General features: G+C 48.4%; 1 protein-coding gene across 1 annotated transcript in view; it reads left to right on the forward strand.

The window, feature by feature from the left end:
* Nucleotides 1-3,330: 3,330 nt before the first annotated feature.
* The window catches only part of LOC119181436 (protein O-linked-mannose beta-1,2-N-acetylglucosaminyltransferase 1-like), a 305,076-nt gene continuing 280,777 nt past the window's right edge, over nt 3,331-27,629 (forward strand). The window contains exon 1 of the mRNA XM_037432683.2: nt 3,331-3,706. The gene's annotated coding sequence lies outside the window, so the exon portion shown is untranslated. The remainder of the gene's footprint in view (nt 3,707-27,629) is intronic.

Here is a 27,629-nt window from a genome sequence, read left to right on the forward strand (position 1 = left end):
CTGTAACGGCTTATTATCGCCATGCAAAAAGGTGTAAATGGTGCGGAAAGCATGGCTTTCGACTCGGTTGAACTGCGACATATCTTGTCGGTCACTAAGCGAATCTACTTGTGCTTTCGACTGGTGTCACCGTAGCATTTTGAAATTTTATCCTGATTGGCACTTATGCACCGCGTGTGTGTTCCTAGTGCCCGACAGGACTGGCAATCGATACACATGCTCGTGCATAAGCGTAAGTTGGAGCCAGATTCTAGCGCTACGTTGACGCCGGCTTACAGCACAAATTCTTCCTTGTCACAGCCAAGGCAGGCCGCGATGTACACTGTTCGCGTTTCTTTCAGTCAGTTAATACGTACCTAATGAAGTTGCTTCCACAGTCTGCAATGCATGTGCTGCAGACATTCCGGACTGTCGAGGAAGGTCTCCTCGACGTTTCACACAAAAGCAGCATATGATTCCAGCACAGGAACAGTGCGAAGCATGCTTGCAGCCGCACTCGTGTTGTGACGTTTTGCGTTTGATTTGCAGAGCGTCTGTTCGCGTGGCAGTTGAGGGTGTTTCGCCACGCTTGCAACAGATGGCGCCACGCGCTTTTCAATGTGGCACCAAGCACTGAAGCTTTGTTCTGGTGTATACGGGTTCGTAGAAAGAGGGATCAGTGATGCTTTTTTTGATGACATAGCCGGGCTATGTCAGGCATCCGGCGTCGTCCGCGCGCCGGCAGGTGTTATCTCTCCACTCTCACCCTCTCTCCCATAGCAACAGTTGCGGGCATGCGCTATCCTCGCTCCTAGAAAGCGGAGCACGTGGTGCGAGTGAGTGTAAGTAAGGGAAAGTGCAGTGCTTTGCCGCTCCTTCTCTAGTCGTTAGTTCTCTCTCCTCCCTGCACCCATCTCTCCCGTCCGCTTGCTCCTCACTCTCGATCGCCAGCCAATGTCTGACGGCAACGGTACGCTCTCTCGGCGCAAGAAATGCATACGTATTTCCTCACGTTTCTTTGGGTGAGGTGGGGGCATTTTTTTTTTATTTGAAAGGGTCAAGTCAACTTGAAGTGACACTGAGATGTGGTTTTACTACTGAAAGTGTGGTTGGGTCTGCTCCAACATTCCTTTGCTAGTGTTCTCCTGTCACCAAAATACCTCAGCGATATATGTAGCTAATGCTTGAATAGCCCACTGTCATCGGTATTAACGAGTAAAATTTGTATTTCATTCTTATAAATTCTAACGTTTCATTTGGGCTTGCGCTCACTGCGAATAGTTGGACGAGCTGGTATCGATTCATCGTTCACCGCGCAAAACGAGGTGCGCTTGCGATGACGATGTACTTAGTTTGTTTATATTTACCCAGTTGTGAGTTCGCGCATGTGTCGTTTCGGTCTCCTCTTCGTCCGTGTCTAGGGTTGCGAAATGAAGGGTGGATCAATACATTGACTGAGAAGGAAAAGCACGACTTTCACCTTCAAGTTTGGCTTAGCCGAATGCATAGGAGGCCCTGTAAGTTTTAACTTACACACACAGAACTAATTCTGAATCTTTTGAACGCTCATTTGGCATGCATGTGTGTGCTCCTGTCTGGCAATGCTAAGCTTCCATGAAGCGATCATCAGTGCCATTCTTAGGCTCCGGGCGCTCGTAATCGCTCAATTGGGTGACCAAGACACGTACGACACTTGGGACCTTTCAGCATGCCGGCGCTCTGCGATTCGCCGAGCGTTTAAACGGGTCCCGTTTTAGGTTGCCATCCGTGTAAACGGCCGGCCACACCGCTAATGACGCCGGTCGAGCCGCAGAATAACAGCGGTCAGTTCACGCTACTTTGTGCGGATCAACGCGTGCCACTGTTTCGCGGGACATTTCCGCAAACTCGTCGTCTGTTCGGCGAACACTGCAGCGCCGTCGGTGGTGGTAGTGGTTAGAAGATGAGAAAAGGCACCTAATTTCTGCACTGCGGCGCCGCTGAGGAACAAGGCTATACGCCGCCACGCAGGTCTTCGGCGGTGCGCAAATGATATCGCGCATCTGTTGTTTGGGGCAATATCTTACAGCGATCCTCTTGCATGGCAGTTCGTTCTTGAGCTTACATGTTTGGTTCGGTTCGTTGCCTGTGGGTACATGGATGCACACCATCTTGCTGTTGTGGGCAGAACGCATATACGGTCATCGGCTGACACAACTGAGCAGATTGGAAACAGTGTTTTAGGTTGATATAGAATGAGAAATGCCATTTGTTGTACGTATTAACGGTCTTCGACTTCGCGCCGTCGCTTCGTAGCCAATTATTGTTGCCTCCTTCATTTTTAGTGAACCAGTGGTGAATAGTGTAACTTAATTTCTGCGCCAAATACCCGTTAGAATGGTGACCGTTTTCTGTGATCAACTCACAAGGAAAGATTGGCTGACTAGCTTCGCTGTTTAAACTTCTCAAAGGTGAGTTTCATAGAGTACTTTCCTTTTAATAATAAACCATCAGGTTAGGCAATAATTACCGCGCATTTCGAGTAAAATCGGCAAAAGCGATGTCCACTTGTGATAGCGAATGCTGCTGGCAACCGCAGTCATCAGTGTTTATATCGTGCTCGTCATTACGATCATGCTTTCTCATCGTGGTGGTAGTAGCCATTTGTGCAGAATCGGGCACGAGTTATTCGATTCTTGAAAAATCATAATCTTTGCATAGCTTTGCCATGCAGAGTAAACTTTTACTTTGTCACAATAACAGTGCCAACAATGCAGACTACAGTTCATAGTTTATAACGAAACGACCCGCCCGTGATTACTGCAACCAACTGGTTAAAGCCGGTTCCGAGTACAGGAACTGATTTTTTCTGTCTTTTTTTCAACCATGCACTCAACTCTCTGTAACGCGCGTTGGGCGGTTTCACAAACCCGCTCCTTGTCGTACATATAGCACCGGGCTATTTACTACCTACCTAACTTCCGTTCGATAGACCTCTTTACGAACTTCCTTTTTCCGCGTTGTTTTGCTGCTTCTTGGCGCATTTCACGCCTATCGGTTCTTGTCATTGCCGTCCTCGTGAAACGCGCGTTTCCGCCTGTCCAAGTTCCGACGTTATAAGAGGAAGTCAATCCTCGAAGCAATGCTGCCGACTCTTATCGGAATTTATTAAATGGAGCGCGGCAGCAGTGCGCCCACTTTCACTTAAAATGTAGCGCGCGCGCGCACTCGACAGCAGGGCGACCGGTACGCAAACAGACCGAAGCGCCTCGCTGGCACACGCGCTGAAGTCCCGCGCTCCGTATGGTGGCGCCCTCTCAGCGGCGCTCGCGACCGCCTTCGTCGATGACGCCGCCACCGGCCGCTCGCTCGTTCATCCACAGTGCGTGCCGGCAGCTCGTCGACGGCGAGTGCGGCCCCGGCGCTCCCGAGGACGGTCGCTAGGCCTAATACCGCCCGCATCTCTCCGCACTTTCGCCGCGCGCCCGTGCAATTTGCATCTTGCTCCCGTGGACGTGCGACCGTGTGGGTGTGCATCGACGCCTGTGCGTGCAACCGTGAGCGCTGGTGCGCGTTTTGAGTGCGGTTTCGTCTCGCGCAGTGCGCGTGTGTTGGTGGTGGTGTGTTGTGTGCTCTTCATCGGCAGCGGGAACGACTTCGGCTCGGTGCGCGCCGGCGCCTCGTCGTCGTGGTGTTTCGCCGTGCTCCCGAAAGCCGCCGGCCCGGTTTGCACGCTCAAAGTAGCCAGGTGAGGTCCCGTGTGTGTTCTCTTCAGTCTGATTCGTTCGAACAGCATTCTGGCGTCGTGTTGTTTTGAAGCTTAGCGTTACCACAGCAACTCCAACGCCACCGGGCTGGGGTTCGCCTTCTTTTTTTCTTTTCCTTGGCGCCCGCGGAAACATCTGTCGTCTGAGCGTCGTCTGCGAGCAGTCGTGCCCGGGAAAAATCTGACCAGGTCGCCTTTGCAGTCTTACTTTACAATGCGGCATTGTTGAACGGACACTCGTGAGAGCCGAGGTGTGCGACTACATTTTTTCACACTGGAGCGAAGTTACTTTCGTTTGGCCCGTGTTGGCAGCTTCTCCGCAAACCACCGGACGTTTGCGCTTAGTGGCGAAGTCGATCTCGCAGGAACGCCGATTTGTCGTAAAAATTTGCGTTCCAAAAGGGGGGGGGGGGGGAATCCGTTTCGAGTTTTTTTTTCTTTTTGCGCTATTAGCGGCCTTGATTGGTTGCGCGACATTGGAATCAGTTGCCAATGATGCTGCGCAGAATTTCAATGCGCCCAAGCGGGATCTTAAGTCTTTAACGCTGTAAAAAAATAAAAAGGAAAAACTTGATTCCTTTCGTGTCTCAAGGTTAGGCGCTTCTTCGGAAAGGGAGGGGAGACAGAGATATCCTGTCTTCGACGGGATGCCCGGTTAGCGGCATAAAAACACGCAAAAAAATTCTCTTTCCGTCCCGGTCGCCAATTTATTGCGCCTTTATTGTAACGTTATCTCCGCGGAATTCGTCGACGCTTTTTGAGTCCGCTTACATGCCGTTCCTCTCGCCAACTGGCATGCAGGGGTGTCTGTCGCAGTTGAGTGTCGTAGGCGAATGCGTTGCGTCGTGACAATTTCGCGGACATGGATAAAAGATTTGAAAATATCGCTTCTATGGTTGGGTTTCTTCTTCCTTTCTGTCTCTCTCTCCATGTCGTACTTTAGATGAGTGCGCACCTGAAAAATCAAAGAATACGGTTGCATAGTTATCCGCCGCTGTCCTCTAGTGATTATGGTTTTCGACTGTTGGCCGAAAGGTCGCGGGATCGAATCCCAGTCGCGGCGGCCGCATTTCGATTGAGGCAGAATGATAGACGCCCATGTGCTTCGATTTTGGTGCGTGTTAAATATCGCCACGTGCTCGGAACTTCCGGGACCCTCCACTACGGCCGCGCTTATTTAACCATACCGTCGTTTCGTGAAAGTAACAACCGGTTGTTAACAAATGTGTTGCAGGAACCAAAGTGACATCGGGGATACGTAAAGTACGAAGATTTACGTAAGAAACTGCTGGGCGGTATCGATGACCGCTTGACTGTAACGCGGCTTCGGTCTCCGGATAAACGGAGTGTTTAATTCAGCGACGGTACTTTCTAATTCCGCGTTCTACTTTTCGCGCTGCTTGCTTCGATCTATTGCGAATTTGCCCCTTTATAAGTGGGCTTTAAACGTTCGGTAGTATCCGAACGATTCGTATTTCGTTGGTTGGTGCTTGCTAACAGTTACTGCCGCAAAGGGATTTTGGCGATCGCTTTATTAAATTAACTAAGAACCTGTTATCTGGTGGGTGTAACATTAAGAAGTGTTGATTTTTGGGCGAGTTGGTTTGCCACAGCAGGACACCTAAAAAGCACGCACGCAAATACAGAGTGAAGTGATACCAACGCAGGCGCTTGCTTTCAAATGGTTATTTATTCACAAAACAGCATAATAAGGACACATTCTTTCATGACGTCACAAGACTGTAATGCTGGTATCACGTGAACCGGCTGTAGAGAACGAAATAATGGAAGGCGCGCTTACGCATTGCCGGCACGCTTTTGAAATCAAATCAGCCTCCATTATCTCCGACGTCTTGGCTCCGATTTCTCGCTACCACTTTACACATATCATAAAATGGTTTACTTTTCCAGGTCTTGTTTGTCCGATGGTCGTTTATCGAGTCACTTCTCAATGAAAAGGGATTCGGTGATCATGTAGGAAGTGTGGAAAATATGAGACGCTGTTAAAGTTGGGAATATGAGACGCTAATAGTTAAAGTTGGGAATCAAATTTCTTGTATACAATTATAGCTTGGAAAAAGTCAGAAGCGACGTGCGTGTACTGTTTACGACTCGTTTTAGTATCTTGGTATACCTGTAATGCTAATTTCGGTTTACAGGTACAAACAATTCCTGTTGTGCATTTGAATGTATATTAAGATGTATTAGCATGTCGTGAGAACGAACAATGTAACACATAAATGCCTTCTGTGTATGTATGATTTTTTTTTCAAAAATAAAATGCTCTTAAACATACATCTTGAGTTTCACGCCTCTTCACCTTCAGCGTATACTTCTCGCTAAAGAGGTCCGCGGGACGGCTTTCAGCTCTCCCACAGTAGGGTACTAAGTACTCTAAATCGTTTACCACTTTTTATAAACACATCTTGAGTGATGCCAACGGGACGGCTTTAGGCTCTCCCACAGTAGAGTATCTATAGTACTCCAAATCGCTACCCACTTTTTCTAAACACATACTTGTACTTGATCTCCTCGTGACAGACAAGACGTATAGGGAGACCTTACATGACATGCGGTGTCGCAGACGCTGCTTTCTCTGTTCCAAGGGAGAAACGATGTTTTAGACGCCCAGATGTTTGCGTGGCGGTTGCGTTAATGATACGCACCTTGTCTGCTTAGTTGCGAGAAGATGGTATGCACCAATCAAAGCTGGCAACAATGTTGGCACCTTATTTGCGCTCTCGATAAACCGTAGATCGTACAGCGCGATTACCGCTACGCCACCGCCTGATCAATCGCGCACGCCATGAGAAGATTCAATTACTAACAAAAATAGTAGACAACGCAGTCAACGGGCTGAGATTGAATAAGGACAACGTTGATAGTTTACTGCCGAGAATGGTCGAGATCACCTAACATTAATAATATCGATGTTCCACGCTCCAAAAAACCATATGGCTATGAAAGACGCCACAGTGGAGGGCTCCATATGACCATACGCCAGTGGAGGGCTCCAGAAATTTCGCCCGAATCCGGGACCTTCGAGTACCACAATCACTACTCCACCGCGGCGGAAATCGCCTGACACTACTTTTCGTTAGCTTTCGGGTTTTTTTAGCTTTTTTCATCCTGGTGAGCATTTTCGCCATAAACCGTGTAACAGCCCCGAAAGGCTCACAGCGGTGCAAATCAATCAAATGAGGCATCGGTGAAGACGACATTTAGCCAAGACTACCCAGCACTAACTAACCTAAGCCATCATGCACGTAGACAACGTGATCCAACGTTAATCCATGATTCGGCCTAAGCCAGCTGGTGTCAGCTAGCGCTGCTAAAAGGTCTTGGTTTTGGATGACCTTTTATTAGGCCCGAGGAACCAGCAGCCAAGAGCTACGATGAACCAACAACGATGACGCTCATACACGAGAACGATGAGGATGCATGATCCACACACGATGATGATGATACTGTACAGATGAAGCAGATTAGTGAAATAAGTGCCCACGCTGCTAGCATGCAACTGAACGCGGCAGTCCAATTCTGTCGTTATTTATCGGTGCAAAGAAATCATTGCTGGCGGCATTCTGCGTTATTGCGAATAGAATAGGTGTAGGCTTAAGAAGACGTTGTTCTCTCACACGCATGCGCAAACAACTCGGAGGGGGAGCTGGTGTTATACGGCTGTGTACTTCTGCAGTCGTTGGTATAAGGCGATATAGATAGTTTTGCGATCTAGTGTACGCCCGTACTGAAACAGGCTAGCGTCGGTAGTTCCTCGTTCATACGATGTTCCTGTTTGATACGTCGCTAGTATACCCCCCCAGTTTCCACGCATGCGCGTAGTGTTTGCACTGGGAGTTACTTATCTTTGCGCGGCCGCTTGTTTGCCGACCGTGTCCTGTTGTTGACGGGCGCGCACGCTATACGGCGATGGGAGTTATACGACGTTGCACCACACGCCGTGTAAACCGCTAGAGATGCTTGAAATGACTGCGACGACCTTATATATGTATAGCCGTGATCACTTTATTGCTGCGGCTATCGTGGTGCCGGGCCTACGGCGAAACCGTTATCGCCTGGGTTCCTTTGAGACTCGTCATTGAAGCGTTATTGCTGTATCCTTCGTTGTTTCTTTTTGGTCTTGTTACGTAGATTACTGCGGTGTCCTTCGACGCGGGAAAATAAAGAGTGAGTGGGAGTGGGCCTCTAACGATTATTGCTTTTTAGGCTTGGTTCTATTTCGTTGAAGATGTTGCGCTTGTTTTGGGTACGTGACAGCCAAACGATTACTTAGTGACAGGAAGTTGCAAACGACAATCTCGGCCTTGACAGCACAGCCCGTTCGTGTGCTCAAGTTTCGTGTCATGCTTACGATGACACAGAGGTCGCGCACGTAGTATACGTGCATGGGCATTCGCAGGGTGGTGCAACGGGGGCGGCTGTGCCACTTCCTCTTTAATTTCAGATTATTTTTTTCTATGCAAGAGCAGTGAGCTACGCAGATCGACTTGCGCCATCACGTCCTTTCGGATCCGTCTGAAACGGCCTCCAGGATTGCCAGCCACCTTTGTACCTTATGCATTATTGACTAATCTTGTCAATCACGACACGGCAATCAAATAATGGAAGGGCTGTCAATGCGGGGTACACCCCCTCTCCCCTGCCACTTCGGTCGTCTGTACGGGGCGTCTTCAGACTTCTTTTAAGTCCCCGACGTAAATCCCTCCGTGTGGCCTTGAGCGTACCGTTTTGTAGGGTCTACGGCGCTTTCTGTGCGTTGGTCCGGGCGTTATTTTCCCATGTGTCTTAAAGTATGGTGGTGCGCCATTATGCGGTCTCGGGCTTTGTCTGAACAAATGTGTCGCTCCGTAGGTTCCACGTTGTGGCAAGTTCAGATCTGTGATGCGTTTTTTTTTCTAATATTAATGCGCACTCTTCGACATCTAAGTACGAAGCTTAACGTTTCTTCACACCGCGTGATGCGCACCGATATTTCTCTCGTTAAAATATGCGGGGTACCTTTTTTTTTTTCATAGTTGTGCGAGGCGCAATAACAATTTCTTTATACCTATTGCGTTGTGCGTGCCGTAATATGACTATGAGGCGCGCCGCTTTACAGAACTCGGGAAGTTTGAGCCGCCCAATGTTTCTTAACGTGCACAGCACACGGGCGGCCCCTAGCCTATTGGGACCGTTGCGGCTGGAATCGAACCCGCGACCATCGAGGCAGTAGCCGAGCTCCGTAACCACTGTATACCACCGCAGCGTGTGATGTGTGAAAAGAGCCTGCCAGCAGCCGTAGTCTGTACTGTTGTCTTGTGTTTAAAAGCAGAGGCAAGTATAGGCTACAGTGCACGCAAGAACTAGGTGGCCCTCTCTTCAGGAAGTTGTGAGCTTCTGTCTTTTTCGCTCGCTCATCAGGCTAACCAAGCAAAGACTCTACGGTAATGGAAGTGAAAGGGGAGTAGACCTACACAAGATGCCGGAGGGTTCGTACGCAGTGACACGCAGGCGGCTGTGTAGGTGATCCGACAGGTGTATTCGCGTGTATACAGTGACAGTGTAATTAGGGCTTCCGTTTGTGGCGAATTGCCGCGACTCGCCTGGTGGCTGCCGGGCGCAACCACTGCCCTGCGAGGCAGTAGACGAAACGATCACGCCCGTCGCCCGTTGATACACATCTTAATGATACCGATTTGCGGCGTTACTGTTTTTCTTTCTATTCCCGAGTTGGCTTGGTTCGCGTGTCTTTATTCTGTCGAACCGCGCTTTCAAGTTTTCGCTCTCACTTTTTACTTCCGTTAGTTTCCTGCCGGCGCAGATGAACTGCATGCCTCCTACCTGGTTCTCTGTGTGTGTTTGTGCGTGTTCGTTGCAAAATGAACCACGCCTTGGGTTGTGTCGGGTTTGGCCTCTGACCACGTGGGGAGGAAGCCTCGCGCAGTTGACGCCTTGAGATAATTTGCGAGATCATTGCCTCTCGCGCCCGCTGGGGGCGCCGCTGGGTCTTGCTCTTTAAATGAGCGGTCGCTTACCTCGAAGGCGTCGGTGTCGTTAGGCGTCGGCACCGTTGAATGCCGAGGAACCCGCCTTCCCGTATGTACTCCCTGTTAGTGGTGTTCACACATGGGAGCCGTATACGCGAGGACACTGCCCTCTGTAGCCCCAGCGGGCCGCCAGACGACGGTGTTGCGCTGCACTAAAGTGGTATAGTGTAGGAGAAGAGGTGTTGAAACGGTTGAAAATCGTTTTGCTTCTACGCGATTTTTGTTTAATATTTTCAGCTTTCGCGACCCGATAAACGAGATCTTTTTTTTTTTTTTTCGTCCGTCGTATCCCGTCTCTTTCTTCTTTTTCTGCGCCTCCGTATCGGGAGCTGTAAGCATCGCCTCACTACACTCTTCAAATACTGCCAAACTTTATTGGCTACAGCATCGTACAAAGCTGGGCTTCTAGTTGGTTTATCTTCGTGGTAAAATCAACGCGAAAAGACCCCACCAGTCATGGGATCGAATCCTAGATGCGGCGGCTGCATTTCTGATGGTGGCGGAAATGTTGTAGGCCCGTTTGCACAGATTTGGGTGTACGTTAACGAACTCCAGGTGGTCTAAATTTCCGGAGCCCTCCACTACGGCGTCTCTCATAATCATATGATGGTCCTGGGACGCTAAACCCCACATATCAATCAATCAACGCGAAAAGACCGTATACCACTAGGAGGACGACGCAGGCCGCGCGCCGAACTAACAACTGTCTACCTCATCTACAGTTTCTCACTAAATAATCGATTTTTGTCAAATGTGTGCGCTTCATTGTGGTCCTACCGCAGTTCTGGTGTGTCGTTTCTTCGAGATTGTGTTACAGTTGCATTAAGTTAAGCTCACTTCTTTTATTCGCTGTCTTTCACCATCTTAACCGCGTGGCGTATTGCAGTGAGCCACAGGCTATAGTTGTATGAAATTAGCGACGGCGACTAGCGGCGCACGTACAGTCGACCATAAAAATTTGCGGACCACACGAGCGCATGGCCGAAAGCCTCTTCGCGACACTTCCGTTACGTCAGCGGTGGTCGACAGCACCGCAGCGCCTTCAAAGCTTCCCGCCTCTAATCGATGGCTTGTCTCTTTTCTTACTGGGTACAATAATTTTCACCTTTCGCTTTTGGCATCTGAGTCTACAAGCTTGTGCCTGGCCAGCAGTCTATGAGCATAACTGTTATCAGTCGCAACCTTTATCACAAAGTGACACGTAGCCAACTGAACGCCGTTTGAGGCACGCCGTGGTATTGGATTGGATAAACTTTTATTTGGTCGTCCAAAACACAGATTACTGTGTTGCGGGCAGCTCCCACGTGAGGACGGAGATGTCAATCTCCTCAGCAGCCTCGCGGGCTTGGTGGACAGCCCAGAGCTGATCTGCCAAGGACGAGCTGCGGATTGCCGCCTCCCATCTGGCAGAGGTGATGTGCGATAAATGAGCGAATTTGGTGCACTGCCAGAGCATGTGTTCTAATGAAGCTATTTCCCCACAATGTGGACAAAGATTACTTGGATATAGGTCAGGGTACATGATGTGTAACATTTTCAAAGTAGGGTACATCCGCGTTTGCAAAAGCCTTAATGTAAGTGCTTGGGGCCGAGTTAGATTTTTGTGAGGTGGAGGAAAAATCCTTCTAGACAGGTAGAAATGTTTAGTGAGCTCGTTATATGTTGTAAGAATTTCCCGGTTATCCCCGTCACCGCTAGAACGCATCCCCGGGGAGGCGCGGTTGGAGAGTTCTCGCGCCGCCTCGTGTGCTGCTTCGTTGAGATTGGGAGGGGAATCGTTGATTTGTCCAAGGTGAGCTGGGAACCAACTCAGAAGATGATGTGTTATGTTCTTGCCTTGCGTTTGTTCACAGACCGTCCCCTTGGCGAACGCCCGTAGTGCTGCCATGGAATCACTGTAGACGACTTCAATGTTATCCATTCTGAGTGCTAAGGCGATGGCCACTTGTTCCGCAATGATTGGGTCTTTCGTCCTGACCGTCGCTGAGGTGACGACATGGCCAGCCCCATCGACTACCACTGCCACAAACGCTTTCCCATTGGCGTAGGAAGCCGCGTCAATAAATGCGACCCCTCGTTCCTCGTTTGAGACTTGACGAAGTATAGTCCTGGCCCTCGCTACTCTTCTTCCGACGTTGTGTTCTGGATGCATGTTTCTCGGTATAGGAGATACCGTGATAGTCTCCCTGATGTTGTCAGGGATATCATTGTAATTGCGTCTGATTGCTATTGGGTTTTGGCCCAGCTCCTGCAGGATCATTCTCCCCGACCTTGTAGTAGATAACCTTGCAAACTGTGCTCTCTCTTGGGCTTCTGCTATTTCTTCGAGCGTGTTGTGAATGCCAAGCTCAAGCAGACGCTCGGTGCTGGTATGTATGGGTAGGCCCAGGACCTTCTTGATAACTTTCCTGAGCACGCCGTGGTAGTTTCGATCCTCCTATGAAAACAGCAATAAGGTGGTGATACTGCAGATAAGCACTTTGCGCGAAAACCACGAACTAACGCGGCAGTACAAAACTGAAAGACCAGTGAAATAAGAAGACGACCCGTTTCCGGCCTAGAACTGCGGTCGACGGTATACATGGCGCACCACTAGGTGGCGCACCACAGGCAGTTTGGCACACGCTCGCATGGTCCGCAAACTTTTGTGGCCGACTGTACATACACCCCTTTCATGACTGCGAAGCTAGCTCGCTTTCCTGCGATGAAGTTAGCCCTGCGGATGGCGGCTTGTCACTTACACCCGTATTCAGAAACGCTGCTTGACTTGATCGTGACTTGCCACCGACTTCAATGCCGCACAAACACGTTTCGAGCGCTCTTTCTTTAGGCCGTACCAAGGTAGCACAAACGCCTTGCGAACGCGCTGCATTGAAGGCGGTTCCAAGTCAAGTTCATGTCACGGGGGTAAGTGGGAACAGCGTGTTCAAGTGCGGTTTGATTGCGTTGTCATGCGGGAAATATAGATTGCAGCTCTATCAACATAAACGGTGGTAGTATGCAAATCCCAGTACGTTCAACTAAAGGGCCTCGACTACAATCGAAGATAGACATGTGGCGCCAGCACTTAGGTGGTATGCTGTGCAGGGAAACGTACACGCGGATTATGAAGAGGGTCTATGGTCGTGCATTTGTCACGGTTCTTTTTCCGTACTTCGGCTGAAGCTATTCGTCTAACTCAGTATTAGCCATGCCACAATAAACATTCACTTTACTACGCCTCCTCTAAATCGTTAAACACTTTTCTAAACACGCCTCGGGGCGGGACGGCTTTAAGCTCTCCCATAGTAGAGTACAAAGTACTCTAAATCGCTACCCACTTTTCTACCCCCCCCGTTCCCTCCGGCCCAAGGGACGGCTTTCAGCTCTCCCAAAGTAATGGTACCAAGTACTCAAAATCGTTAACGGCATTTTCTAAACACACACGATTTTTACAGGAAACAGTTTCTTATTGTTGGTTTTGTACTGGTATCACGATGGACTAATTATGTTATAAACGCACCAAGTCTTGTATGAACTTCATAAAAATCGTCATATCAAAAATCGTCATTTTTCTTAAAAGGTATTTTGTATATTGGGCTTAGTCATTCGGTTATGTTATAGCGATTGTTTTCTATTTACAACGTTTTCACCTGTTTTTAGCGTTCCACGATTGAATATTTTTAACTGCGAAGCATTCCTTAGCGAATATCGGCGACTTTGAGTGTATCTATCTATCTAGCCGCCTACGACTTTTAGCTCTCCTGACCGTTTGGATAATGGTATCGATAGCGAATTTGGTATGGCATAACATGACTGCATGACGACCATATTGGACTAGTCATAATATGAAAATCATGATATGTATGTCATGATTTACATTCCATGGTCTTGCTGCTCTTGCGGTGGTCTCGTTCTCATGACATGTTGCAAAACTGGCATGGTATGGCATGGCTGCATGGCGAACATAAGTGACAGACCCTAACGTGGAAATCATGACATGCATGTCATGTAAGTCATGACTACACGCCACGCTCATGATGCGCTCGCTGCCGTCTCGGTAGCTTCACATACACCAAATTCGGCGTTACGTGATGCGACTGAATGACGAAGCTATGTGACTGGTGCAAACATGATAATCTTGAGATGCGTGTCATATGACATATGACTACAAGCCACACTTATGATGCCCTCGCAGCCGTTTCGCTAGCTTCACATACATTAAGTTTGGTATTAAGGGACGTGAATGGACGACGAAGGTATGTGACTGGTGCAAACATGATAATCATGAGATGCGTGTCATGTAACAACACGACCACATGCCATGCTCATGATGCGCTCGCGGTCGTTTATGTAACTTCACATATATCAAATTAGTATGCATGGCGTCAATAGACGGCAAAGTTAAATGACATGTCCGAACATGATAATTATGATATACGTGTCATGTAAAACATGACTACGTGCTACGCTCATAGCACGCTCGCGACCGTTTCGCTAGCTCCACATATACCGAATTGGGCATCAGGTGGCGTGAATAGATGATGAAGGTAAATGACACGTCTAAACATAATAATTATGACATGGAAGTTATGTACGGCTGAATTTACCTCCGCCTCGTATCGTTGTTCTGATTTTAAACTGACATATAAACTTTCCTTATTCGTGCTTCGCATATCATCGATTCCCACTGTCCCACTATCATCACTTTCCCACTGTTCCACTATCATTCCCACTGTCCACGATTCCCACTATCATCGATTCGCCTAAACAATCGTCCCACCTTCACAAGCACTTGGATAGCCGTTGTAAACATTATGTAGCGTTTGCACAATCTTAGCGTTCCGTTGCGTACATTTTCCATAGAAATGCAGTCGAATGTCTCGTGCTTGAGAACAAGTACGGTGCAGTGAGAGATGCGCAGAGGGCGTGCCTCGCTTCTGCTCCCCGAACGCCCTCGGCTGATCAGTGGTGACGGGGCCGGTGGTCGTGGTGCTCAGCTGAAGACCCGAAGGGCGTGGTACGAGCCCGGGCCGCATTTCGGGGGAGGCGTAATGACTGACGCCCGCATTCTGTGCGATGTCAGTGCGCGGTAAAGGAACACCAAGTGGTCGAAATTTCCGGAGCGGCCCACTATGGCGTCCCTCGTAATCGTAGCGTGGTTTTGGGACGCCACACCCCGGAATATTGTATTACTATTATTGTGCTTCTGGTCCTTGAGCAATGGTGGGCTGGCTCCGTGGTTACTTTGTTTCTAGTCCTTGTTTCATGGTGTACACTCAACAGCAAAAGTTTGCGGGACGCGATATGTTCGATAAAGCTTAAATTCTCGCGTTGTCTTGCAATGTAACCAGCAAATAAATGTCCCTTGCTGTACTTTGGAATTCCGGTCCTAGAAGGTGATTCCAGCGATGCAGGTGGCGCCATGCAGCCGCGCTCCGAAGCTGTCACACGGCGATAATCTACGACGCAGTTCTGTCTCTCAGTTAGTCATGAACCAACGAACGCGTCTTCACGCTCTGCGACGCTGACGTGGACGCTCGCGACATCACCGTCTCGTCCACCATTTCGATGCACCGCGTTGCGCCGCCTATAGTCGCTGGAATGGTCTAACCCAGTCAGCAGCTTGATTACAAGCATTAAAGCACTGATATAGCAGAAAGCCGCATTCGTCATGGATCCAACGTCCCGCAAAACTTTTTTGTGGTTGACTGTGCGTGTAGCATTCGCTGCGCTGCACGAAACTATCTAGTGCGGCGTTACTGGTTTTTCTAGAAGACGGCGCGCGGTCTGGAGAGCGGAGCGCTTCTCTTTATCGGTCCCTTCGATTTCACTGCTCTTTGCAAAACCAGTTCGCGATGGGATGCCCTGCCGCTTTGCCGCGCTCGCCTCCTTTCCTCCTATAAAAAATCGAGAAAAGAAAATAAATAACACCGACGGAGGACATTTGCCGCCTACTGAGAGTTCAAAGGAGTGCCAGAGGAAGTAACGTTTTAATTTCTTTTTTTTTCTATTTGTGCCACTTAGTGAAAGTCGCCAACGAAGCCCCCGAAATTAAATACCGCAATGCTTTGAGGAAAAAAAAAAAAAACAGGAATACGAATAAGAGCTTTCACCCTAACAGCTTTTCCTCGAAACCGGTTACGGTATAGTTTTTTCTGTATTGTGTGTCTTGCCGACTTTTCGATCAATAAGGCGCAATCGGCGCCCTTGGGATGAGAGCGTTATGAATATATATAGTTTCTTTCTTGCTGCTGTCAGTGCGGATTCGAACAATGAGACTTGGCGGCGTCGCGGTGCTGAGATCGGTCACGTGCAAGCTGAAAGAGGCGTCCGTTTGGCACCCGTCTCTGCTTCGCTTCGTGCTTTTCTGTAGGTGGACGTCTCGGTTGCGACTCTCGGCCATGGCGGCTGCGTTTCGATGGAGTTTAAATGATACTTTAGTGTGTGAAAGTACGTTAAAAAAAAAAAAAAACAGGCGTCCCGAATTGTCCGGAGTTCCTCCACTGCGGCGTCTCTCGTAGCACAGTCACTTTGGAACGTTAAACGACAAAAAACTAAACGAACCAAACCAACGTACCGCTTCTGTTTACAGCGCGTTTTCTGGTTATCCACCACCTATGATGCGCCGACTAACTTTGCAAACTATTCAGGACTCTGCCAGACAAAGTTCACCCCGTAAGTACGCGTATGTTTGTTTTCTTTTACCCGAGCGGACATTGGAAGACTCCTCACCCTGTTGTTCTGTGCTTTTATTTGTGTGTGTACGTGCGTGTGTGTGAGTGCGTGTTTACGAAGACGTTACGGCGCATCTGACGACACGCTCTGGAACTCGTCCCCTTGTGCTTCTGACCGGCACGGTAGTATGCACACTCCGCCGCCGTTCTCGCCGAGGTCCCGCTCGAGAGAAACTGCTGGGAAGCGGGACACGCTGCGAGGGGAGGTCTGACAGCTGTCTCAATGCAGTGGCGGCAGCACCTCACCACCGCCTAATCGATCGACCTGTAATGAGGACGGCGGCTGACACGTCGCGATTTCTTTGTTTTGTTTTTTATATATTTTATACGTCTCTTCTTGGAAGCCACACTTTCGACGAGTGAAGTGGCCCGGCATGCACTTAGGGAGATGAATTGCAATCTCATCTTCTGAGCGATTTCATGATTCGACCCTGACGAACTGCCACCGAATCAGTACAAGTGAACTGCAACGGAGTTGTAAACTGGGCCAGTCGATACGTCTTGTTTGTTCTTTTCTAGAACACAAGTAGCAGTACGAGACATATTGTTCAGAAGGTATACCTAACGAAGCACCGTCAACACTTCCTTTTTCTCGAGCACTTCCGTATCGGAAGCTCATGTACGGCTCTCCGCATGCACCACAGAATCTTTGGTCGCACGAGACAGTAGTGTTATGAAACGACACGACTGTGCCGTTGGCACAGCAGTGTTTTTTACCTCTTTTACAATGCGTGTGTCGCGTTCTATTGCTTTCGACTCTTGTGTACATTCCTTCTAATCGATGGGGCATCCTACGATACCGTCATGCTCGCATGTTCAAGGATTGGTGCAGCATGCACCTTGATGAATTGTTCGGCATGCGACGTTTGTCGCTAAGTGTTCGTTTATAAATGTTTCTGAAGACCGCGCATGATTTGTTCGTGTGATTCAGATAGTCATGATAAGAGTATGTATCTCAGAAGCCGACGTGTGCAGACCTAAATGATGAACAAGGTATCAATATGCAATTCTGGGGGACCGTCAACTGTTGGTTTTTGTGTATCTTCCATTTTTACATCCCCTATTTCCTTTCTTCCAGTGTAGGGTAGAAAACCGAACGCGTTTCTGGTTCCTGCCTTTCCGTTTCTTCGGTGGTCCTTCACTCGCTCATTTTCTTTCTCTCTCTCTCTCTCTCTCTCTCACACACACACACACACGCACGCACGCACGCACGCATTTGCCAACCATTCAGACGCATATTATTTGAAATACGGCAATAAAACACGGCAACCCCAGTGAGTTCTTGTCGGTTAACACTTCAGTGCAGTGGCGCACCACAACAAAACAACCGGGCTGCAAGGCAACGCTTGTGCATGTACGCCGTTCTTCGCCTTTCAGTCCGGTTGTCAAGTTGTGGCGCCCTGCTACACACTGAAGCGCGAAACGGAAGACAGGCGTCGATCAAGCGAATGCATGGAATCGCGCGCGTTTAAATGCGCATATCGCGTTAACATGTTGTGTTGAATGCGTTTGCGTCCCTTAGAGCAACGCACCCTACGTCACCTATGGCTTAGTTTGCAATCCGCATCCCGGGAATCGTGGCGGGTCTCTTTGTTACGACGCGGCGAGCCGTGACTGCACGACGGAATAACGGTTCCAAACACGTACGGCGACACATGCGACCTCCTCTTCTTCCACACCGGCTCCCGCGTGTGGCGCCAAAACCGCGGTTGCCGCGCCCCTCCCTGTTGTCGGGACACGAAGAGGTTGAAAAAGTACGGTCGGAAAGAGGGCAGTTGACGCCCTGCTTTCAGAGCCATGCACGAAATCCGCTGGAGAAGGAGACGCGACACGATGGCGTGCGCCTATCTTTTCCAAATCCGCGGCTTTCTTTTAAACTCGAAAAAAAGATGTCGCGAACGGAGCGTGTCTTAATTTCTTACCTTCCGATGTGCCGGCGAGGGTTCTTTAGATGTCCTCGTGGGCCTGGCGACAGGGCGAGATAAGATAAACAAGTGCTGACAAACGAACGATCCCTTATACACCGCTCAGACTATTCTGAGGCGTTCGGTGTTTTTATCGCTTTCGGATGGGTATGGAAATTAATTAGGCGAACCTTTAGGTTTCTCACCAAACGTGAGAATTGACGGGTGTGGTAGTCGAAACGAGGAATGCAAAATTTATAATTAGATGACCTTACTGTACTACTACTACTACTACTACTACTACTACTACTACTACTACTACTACTACTACTACTACTACTACTAAAACTAAAACTACTCAAGGTCTTTAGGGAGTCGCCGTGGTAGCTTAGGTGTCGACTTGCTCAGCTCGAGGGCACGGGCACGGAGCCAGAATTCTTGTGTCTCCGTGGGCACGGCTTCGATTCTCGGTCACGTCGCCGGCTTTATAGATGGAGGCGAAATGCATCCAAAAGCCCGTGGGTTTGAAGTCAAATGAACGTGAAGGAAGCCCAGGTGGTCGAAATTATATTCATAGTTCCCTACTACTAAACGGGGTGCCTGATATGTCGTGGTTATGGCGCGTACAACGCCATCATAAAGAAAGATAGTGAAGTTTTAAACAAGCAAGCAAACGGGAACAGTGTACACTGCAGATATTCGCCGGCTGAAAAAAAAAAACAGCGCTTAGAAACTTACAAAATGAAGTAGGTTGAAGCAAATTGCAGCAAATAGCTGACATGAAGTTCAAACTACGTCATTTTGAACCGGTTCAAATACAGTATACCAGCTGACTTAATGGTTGTAAAGACTTGTCAACGCAGTGTTCTTACGAAATAATTACTGTTTTAGGTTATGTGTCTAATCAATAATAGTTTTCCGTGATGGTAATATCCCGCGTCACATTACCAGTGTTCTTTTTTTCTTATTGTGGGCTGGTACAAGTTTTTCCCCTTCTTTGTGTGAACCCAGAAACCGTTTATGAAAACCACGTTAACATCTATAAAGTGATTCACATTAGAAAAAAAAATGAACTGATAAAACAAGGAATGTACCTTATATCGTCGAGCAGGCTATTGCAAAAGCTGCCTGCTATATCCCCAAAGGACACTCGAGAGGAATCTTCGCCGCAAGGTTTGCGCGCTCTGTCACGTGTTCCAAGTTCCTTCCTGGCCGATCAGAGTGACACTTAATCTGAGCCGTGGACGAAAACCTTAAACCGGCGATCTTCGAGGGAGTACCGATGGGGACAGCGGGCTTGAATGAGGAGGAGGGAACTCCGAAGTTCGTAAGGGTTCGATAGGGAAGAACGAGCGTTTCCCCTCCTTTCCCGCCAATGACACGAAACGGGAGTTCAGTCGTCGACGTTCTCGCGGGCAGGCGACAGCTGGGGCGCGCGCGTCACCAAATACACGACGCCGTTGTCAGTGAAGTGCAGCGTATACGCTGTCTGGACGCCACGTGCCGACGGGTCAGGTTATTGGAGAATCGGACGCGACTGGACACCGCATCTGTGCGTGGCACTTCCCTGTAGTCTACCCGCCAGCGTGGACGCGTGATCCGCCTCCCCCAGCTCACACACAGGAACTCAACTTTCTTTCTCCGCCTCCTGGCATCGAACTCTCTAAGCGAGTTCCGACTTCAAGACACACGTATACAGCTTGCGTGGTTCCCGAGTTCGGCCGTCTTCTGAAGAACACGACGCAATCAGGGCCGGAGTGCCGAGGAATTCGACCGAACAACGGCATCGAAGTTAAGTCGAACGCCTGTTCGACGGGAGTGCCCGTTGCGCGAAGGATTCTTGTCAAATCACGCGTGGAAGTAGAGCCAGTGATGATACGGTGCGCGATCTTTACGATGAAGTAACGTGTTAAAGAACTATCTTGAAGGTTCCGTGCAATTCGTTATGAGGGCGTTTGACTCTATACTCAAAATCGAGCTTTCAGCATGTGGTGTTTTTTCCACCTTGATCGTTGCTTGGTTAGGAGCCTCGATGGACTCCGAGCAAACTTTACCCCCCGGCTTGCATACGGGCGGGGCCCATGTCTATTGCGAATAAATCGCAAAGCAGTGAAAGAGTATTCATCTTTTTTTTCTTTGAAGACTATTGAGTGAAATACATTCAATGCACTGTGATTGTACGAGTGCTCTCTTCAAACGAGAATTTTTGAACTGACCACGCGCAGGACCGTATTTATGTGTATATATCACTCTGATTTCTTAATTTGTTGCCGCTAAAATGTAGTGGTAAAGGGTAGCCGTCACAAAAGAAAAAAAATGGGGACAGCTGCGTCTTTATTTATTTGTTAATACACAAAAAGAAGAGTGAGATCTATCCGGTGCTGTGCTCTACTGTTTGAACAGTGCTCGATTGCTGACTCGAAGGTCGCGCGGTCGAATCTAGGCCGTGGCGGCCCCTGTTTCCGTGGATGTGAAATGCTATATTTTTATTATTATCCGGGGTTTCGTTTCCCAAACCCACGATACGATTCTGGGAGACGCCGTACGGGAGGGTTCCGGAAATTCCGACCAACTGACGTTCTTTAACGTGACAACGCACAGTGTGCGGGCCGTACCATCGAAATGCGACCGCCGTAGACGGGATCGAACACGTGACCTTCGGGTCTGCATCGAAGCACTCATAACTACTGTTTCAGCAAGGAGGACGGTTAAATACAATAGAGGCCCGTGTACCTCGATTTAATTGCATGCTGAAGATCATCAGGTGGCTCGAATTTCCGCAGCCCACTCCACTACGTTGGCCCTCATAATCGGTATTGGGACGATTAAAGCGGGCGAAAATTACTGTTTTTGCGCACGGCATCCTAATCCAGGACCCTAACACGATGTGGGCTCAAATACCAGCTGCGGATAGCGTGATATTTAGTCCACTTATGTTAATTCGAATGCACGTCGTAAGCAACACCATGTTCGCTCGATTGTAATGCGAGGGGTTACTTTTCGTTGCGCCCAGCATGGAAAAATAGTCATTTCGGTATTCGATTGCAACGCGAAGGTCGAATTTAGCTAGCTGAAATCAGAAAAAAAATATCGCGTTACATTTAAGTGGATACGGTAGTCTGCACTTGACAGCAATTAATGTCCCGTTTCCCTCCTTTACCTAATTATTTGTTAGATACATTTGGTTGTGTCTAACCGATAGAACGTCGAAACTCTAACGGGGTGACATGGTTCCATTTGGATAATTTGGTAGCGCAACACCATATTTGGGATACAATGTCAGCAGTTCAGTGCACTACATATCCGCTGTTTTCAGAAGTGGTTAGCGCTTTTTATATTCCACAATGGCAGATCAGTCAGCCGTGTGTTTACGAAAAAATCGGCAGATCCCACGTGCCTTGAGAATCGACGTTATGCGAAGCATGCGGAGGGGAGGTGACCGGGTTGTAATTCTTTTTTATTGAGTGATGCGTTATGAAATGACGCTAAGGATATGTACAAATGTCGCACGCACAGACATATGGTGAACAGTTGCAGGCATTTATATGACAAGTTGTTCGCACTTGCGCAAGGATGCCTACGGGATTGTGAGTATTACCAACGCCAGGAGTGATAAGCTGATATGATGCGCTGGTGCTTGCGAGGATGGTATACCTCTGAACGCTGCTTCATAAATCATGCAACTTCGCTGTGACTGTGCTGCATCTTCCGCGCAGGCCTGGCGTTTTAAATGCGAAACATTTCTTGAACTTCGGCGACTTTGAGCTTATCTATCTATCTATCTATCTATCTATCTATCTATCTATCTATCTATCTATCTATCTATCTATCTATCTATCTATCTATCTATCTATCTATCTATCCGCTTACGCCTGGGTGCTCTCGTGGTCACCCCCTCAACCTGGCGTGAACCAAAATTAGCATGGGAGGTTAAGATGGCTTGACGAATATGATACGCTGGTCAAGACATGAATAATGTCGCAGTCCCGTCGCGTACGTCGTCAAACATTTCCGGTCAAACAGTGGCACATACCCAGGTGCGAGTATGTGCCGCTGGTATGCGGGTATGTGCCAAAAATGATTGAAACTTAGTATCTACCCCCAGGAACGACGATAAAACACATGGGAAATTTTAATGCGTTAAGCTGTACCCGACATCGGTAGCGTCGAATCAATGAAAGCATAGAATACATGTCAGTGTTAAGAAAACCCGACATATGCAGCGTTGACCCCCCGTGAATGCAAATAATGAATTTCAGGGTCCTAGCAGGAATCGAACCCAGGAATTCTGCGTGGCAGTCAAGCATTCAACCACAGAGCTACGCCAGGTCTCGGAACTATATACTTTTCAAAAAGACGCTAATCTTCGTGAAACGTCAATAGTGGTTGCAATGCTGCCTGCCCAATTTTATAAACGTTACATATGTACTCCTTTGATACAGCCGCCACGTCCGGTTAACTTGAATTGTGGTTAGTTGCCATGCGCTGAAGTTGATTTATGTAGCAGTGTCCATGGTCAGCATCCTCGCGAGCATCACCACTTCATATCAGCTTCTGGTGTTGCTAATACGCATGTTCTAGTTGGCGTCGTTGCGGAAACAACTGGTCATGTAAACATCTGCAGCTCTTCAACATATGTCTGTGTGTGAAACATTTTATATTTAGCATCATTTCATGGCTTGTCGCTCAATAAAAAAATTGCAACATGGTCACCTTCCCTTCGCCTGCTTCGCGCAACGCCGATTTCCAGGTACGTGGGATCTGTCGATTACTTCTTCTCATCCGGACTCACTGGGACTCAAGCTCATCAAAGTAGTACTCACCCAGATTCGTTCAGACTTGCTGCTCGATCTGAGTCTGACCCGCGTATTCACAAACGTTTCTTCGACGCGACTTTCACCCTTCACTTGACCGAGTCGAGCGCTGCGCCACCACTCGGCTGAAATTGACGCTGCGCTACCCGAGAATCACCGCTGACAATTGTTGATATGTAGTGACTTGCCGTGCCTAGAGATGGCGCTCCCAGTGGCTTTCTAAAGTGAAGACGAAGCGTTGAGTGCAGGGAGGTTCTAGAATACGGGGGGGGGGGGGGGGGAGTAAGGGAGCAGTCTCACGAGTGAGTTTGCCGACCTCTACACGTGATGAATGCAGCGGAGTAAATAAAGGAATGCCAAATGATTCTATCGCTGTAGAAAAGTTGCGTATCGTGGTGTTTCCTCCGAGAACACGTTGCTCGCCTTGGTGATCGAGCGTCGCATTTCAAGTTTACGCTCGCGTGGAGACTCGAGGCTGATGTCGAGGCCGTCTCGAGGTGTGTTGGACTCCGGACGACGCGTAAATAGATCTGCGGGTGACAGGCGTCCGCAGCTTGGGGCGAAGTTGTCGCACGCGGACTTGAGCGGGCCGCGGCCTTCTAAAGATCCTGACAAGGCCAGCCCTTGGACGGCGCGTCAGAAGAAGGCGTGCAGTGCACGGGCACTGTGTGGCGTGACAAGCTCTTGTTGCTCGGCCCCCAAGATCGACGTGGGAAAACGATCAAACAAAAGATGTCGGCCATGATGACCACGGGGCAGTGAAGGTGCAAGTGCGCCGGTGTATGTGATTGGTTGGTGAGATCACGCGTCCCCGTAGCATTCGCCGCTATACGTTTCAAGCACATGCATTGATGGGGCTAAACGAGATCACGTGACGTGCGGACTATGGCCAGGGCGTTTCGGCGAACACCTTGCGTTACGTGTTTTGTCTTCGTGTGTTACAGGTAATCTAAGTCTCCAATTAATGCTATGAAAGTGTGAATTGATTTCCCGTTATTTTTTACCAAAAGTGATCATCGTGAATGTCATGACTGCGAGCAGCATGAACATTATTTCGCGTTGTTCATTTCTTTATTAGCTCACCCCCCTGGTCACGGCACCGGCATGCCGACTACTACTACTACTACTACTACTACTACTACTACTACTACTACTACTACTACTACTACTACGAAGATAAGGATGACGATGCAGTGTAGACTAAAGGAGCTCCCCTGCAAAGACTAAATAAGGAGAAGTCTGGGCCTATAATGCTATAGTCCTTGGTTCGTTCCCCACCCGTGGCAAGTCTTTTTTTCGTCGGCATTCATTTGCCTTGCTCTCATTATTACTACGCTTCGTTGTCATCCGGTAGGGTATGTAATTTAATCAACAGCAAAGCAGCCGAACAGGTGGGGCATAAATCCCGTTTAAAATGTTTAGAATTTTGCACGTGTGTGTGACATACCGCACCGCTACAATCTCGTGCACGGACATACATAAAGGGTGGTTGTACACTGCCCCCACCCCTTCCCCCCAAATTACGATTGCCCTTGCTATGATCCGACTAGCCCGGACAAACTTGTGAGTTAATGCCCTATATGAAACTATGTCTCTAAACCATATTGAATCAACGTGGCGCTAAATCGAAATGGCTGAGACGCAGTCCAAGACGAAAGGGGTTCGTTACTGTGCATCACCGCATTTATGAAGGATGAACCAACCAGCGCAACAACACGTTTCGAGAGTACGGTGCTTCTGGTGTTGTTTCCTGAATCCGGTGGCGGAAGTGTGGCAGCTTGGGCTAGTTGGTATGGCATGACGATAGTTATAGCGCGAGAACAAAACGACGACCCAGAGACCAAAACGACGACACAGAGATGTCCTTCTTGTCTCTGTGTCGTCGTTTTGTTCTCGCGCTATAACTATTGTCATGCCTGTGGCGGGACCGCGCCAAGGGGTCCCATTTACACGCCGCCGTCATTTGGGCCGTCCCATCGTCCACGTTGCCCCTTCTGGAAGCCCACGCCGTCGCGATCATTGCGCGCGAAGGCATTGCTCGAGTTGACGACGCCGACGCCCCGAAGGATAGGGCGTCTGGGAGCGCGCGACCTCTCTGCGGCAGGGCGCCGCCGGTCGCTGCCTCCTTTTACTCTCCCCCATTTCATTCTCGCTTTCGCGTGCCCTCTCTCACCCTGCTAGCAAGCCTCCGGGCTCGCTAGTTGCGTGCACCGCGCCGTCCTGTTAAGAGAAACACGGATGTAGTAGCAGGGCCAGGCGTGTCACTGAGAGTGATCGGAGAGTGACCGCTGAAGGTCCAAATCAGTGAAGGCCACGTGTAAGAAAAAATGGCTTGCAGTAAAACGTCTACATTGTGTTCAGCCCTGGGCGACGTCTCAGATGGGGTCCGAAGGTTGGTTTACATTGTGTGCTGTATATATATATATATATATATATATATATATATATATATATATATATATATATATATATATATATATATTACAGACAACCCTCTCACGCTTGCCATGCTATTTCTCGATAATGTAAGATTTTTTTCTTCAAAGCCAGGCTTATAGGCAGACAGAATTCATTAACAGCGCGAATGGGAAAAAAAGCTAAAGGAGGACTGAGCAAGGGGACGCTTATAAGTGCAGACTCCCAACTTGTCTGTCGCCCCTCGATTACGTCAATAGTTTATTTTTCTTGCGATGTTGATAGACCTTAGTAATGTCTGTCTGTCTGTCTGTCTGTCTGTCTGTCTGTCTGTCTGTCTGTCTGTCTGTCTGTCTGTCTGTCTGTCCATGTATTATGAATTGGAGAACCAACTAACTCACACTTTCACGTTTATAACCGTTACAAGTAAAGCTTGACTGCAACTAGTAACGATATTTCGGATTACGTGTTACTGTGCTATGGTCGATTAACACCTGCCGATGTCGTCGAAGCGAAATAAACCAAGCGCAAAGCGGAAGTCAGTAGCGCTCGTGATGTCCGCGGGTACCTTTTCCTGTTGTGTTTAGCTTTCAGTTCGCGCTACAACGACGTCCACGTGGTAACCATTCATTGCATATCGAAGGCTTTCTGCAGTTCACAAATTGACGGTCTCGATTGCATTAGTCTAAACATTATTCAGAGCTTAGCAGCGTTTGCTGTTGCCCCGCCGCGGTGGTCTAATGGCTAAGGTACTCGGCTGCTGACCTGCAGGTCGCGAATGCTGGCTGCGGAGGCTGCATTTTCGATGGAGGCGAAAATGTGTTAGGCCTGTGTGCTCGGATTTGGGTGCCAGTTAAAGAACTCCTGGTGGTCGAAATTTCTTGCGCCATCCACTGCGGCGTCTCTCATAATCATATGGTGGTTTTGGGATGTTAAATCCCACATATCAATCAATCAATCAATCAATCAATCAATCAATCAATCAATCAAGCGTTTGCTGTCGGCATAGCTGCTGAAGTTGATTTGACTGGCACGAAATGCTCGGGCAGCTTGTCCGGGCACTGAGTTATTTGACCTAGCCCGAGCATTTGCGCCAGTCAATTAGACTTCCTTATTTAGAACTTCTTGCAAATGTGGTACTTACTCGAGTTCGAAAAGCAGAAACAAAACCGTTAGAGAGAAATAGTTATAAATGTTTAGAGTAGTTTACGTACCCTTAGCCCGAATTGTAAACGGGATGCTGGTGATTAAGTTGAACGTCGAATACGAGTGTGACATTGGGACGTATGAACGGGCTTGTGTTTGCTATTCACTTGAAAGCAGTTTACGCTTTTTGCATAGTAAAGAGTACATCATCTAGAGCCCTCATTTTTTTTTTTAGTTTCAAAGGGCGGGGCCGATGGCTAGCGTGCAATTGGAACGAGTGATTTCGGCGTGGTCGTAGCCACTTCTGTGATGTTCGACCTTGAGCCAGTTCGATCGTTTCCGCGGTTATGTGCTATATTAAGGGCTAGTTCTGGGCAGTCTGTGCTAAATCGTGCCCTCGCATTACTGCATGCGTCTGTTTAGTTAGGTACCGGGTGGCTTTGACGTAAAAAATGTGGCGACTATTCTATGCAGATCAACTTCATATTTTTTAGAGGGTCTTCCTTGTGTATATCTTTTTCATTCTGTTCGCTCTGTGTTTTACATCTACCTTGAGAGTTTATACGCAGCGTTTCACTACGTAATGGAAGAACACGTGTTGAAGAGTGCCTCTGTATCCCTTGGAGTAATGTATTGCAATTAATAACTGAGATAATACCGTTAGCCTAAAATATTGTTCTACGAGAGCTTACCTATACAATAAAAGATAAAGGAAAGTGTAATTTTAACGCCTCGTTTGTTTTTTTGTTAGACACAATAAGAAGCATTACTACTACTTATCACTGCTTAAAGCATGATTCTTCTATATGTGCACCTGCAGGTATACGCTCATGATTTTTGATTTTTTGTGGTGACAGATTTTA

The sequence above is a fragment of the Rhipicephalus microplus genome, chromosome 10, assembly GCF_043290135.1.
Source record: "Rhipicephalus microplus isolate Deutch F79 chromosome 10, USDA_Rmic, whole genome shotgun sequence".
In the NCBI taxonomy this organism is placed as follows: domain Eukaryota; kingdom Metazoa; phylum Arthropoda; class Arachnida; order Ixodida; family Ixodidae; genus Rhipicephalus; species Rhipicephalus microplus.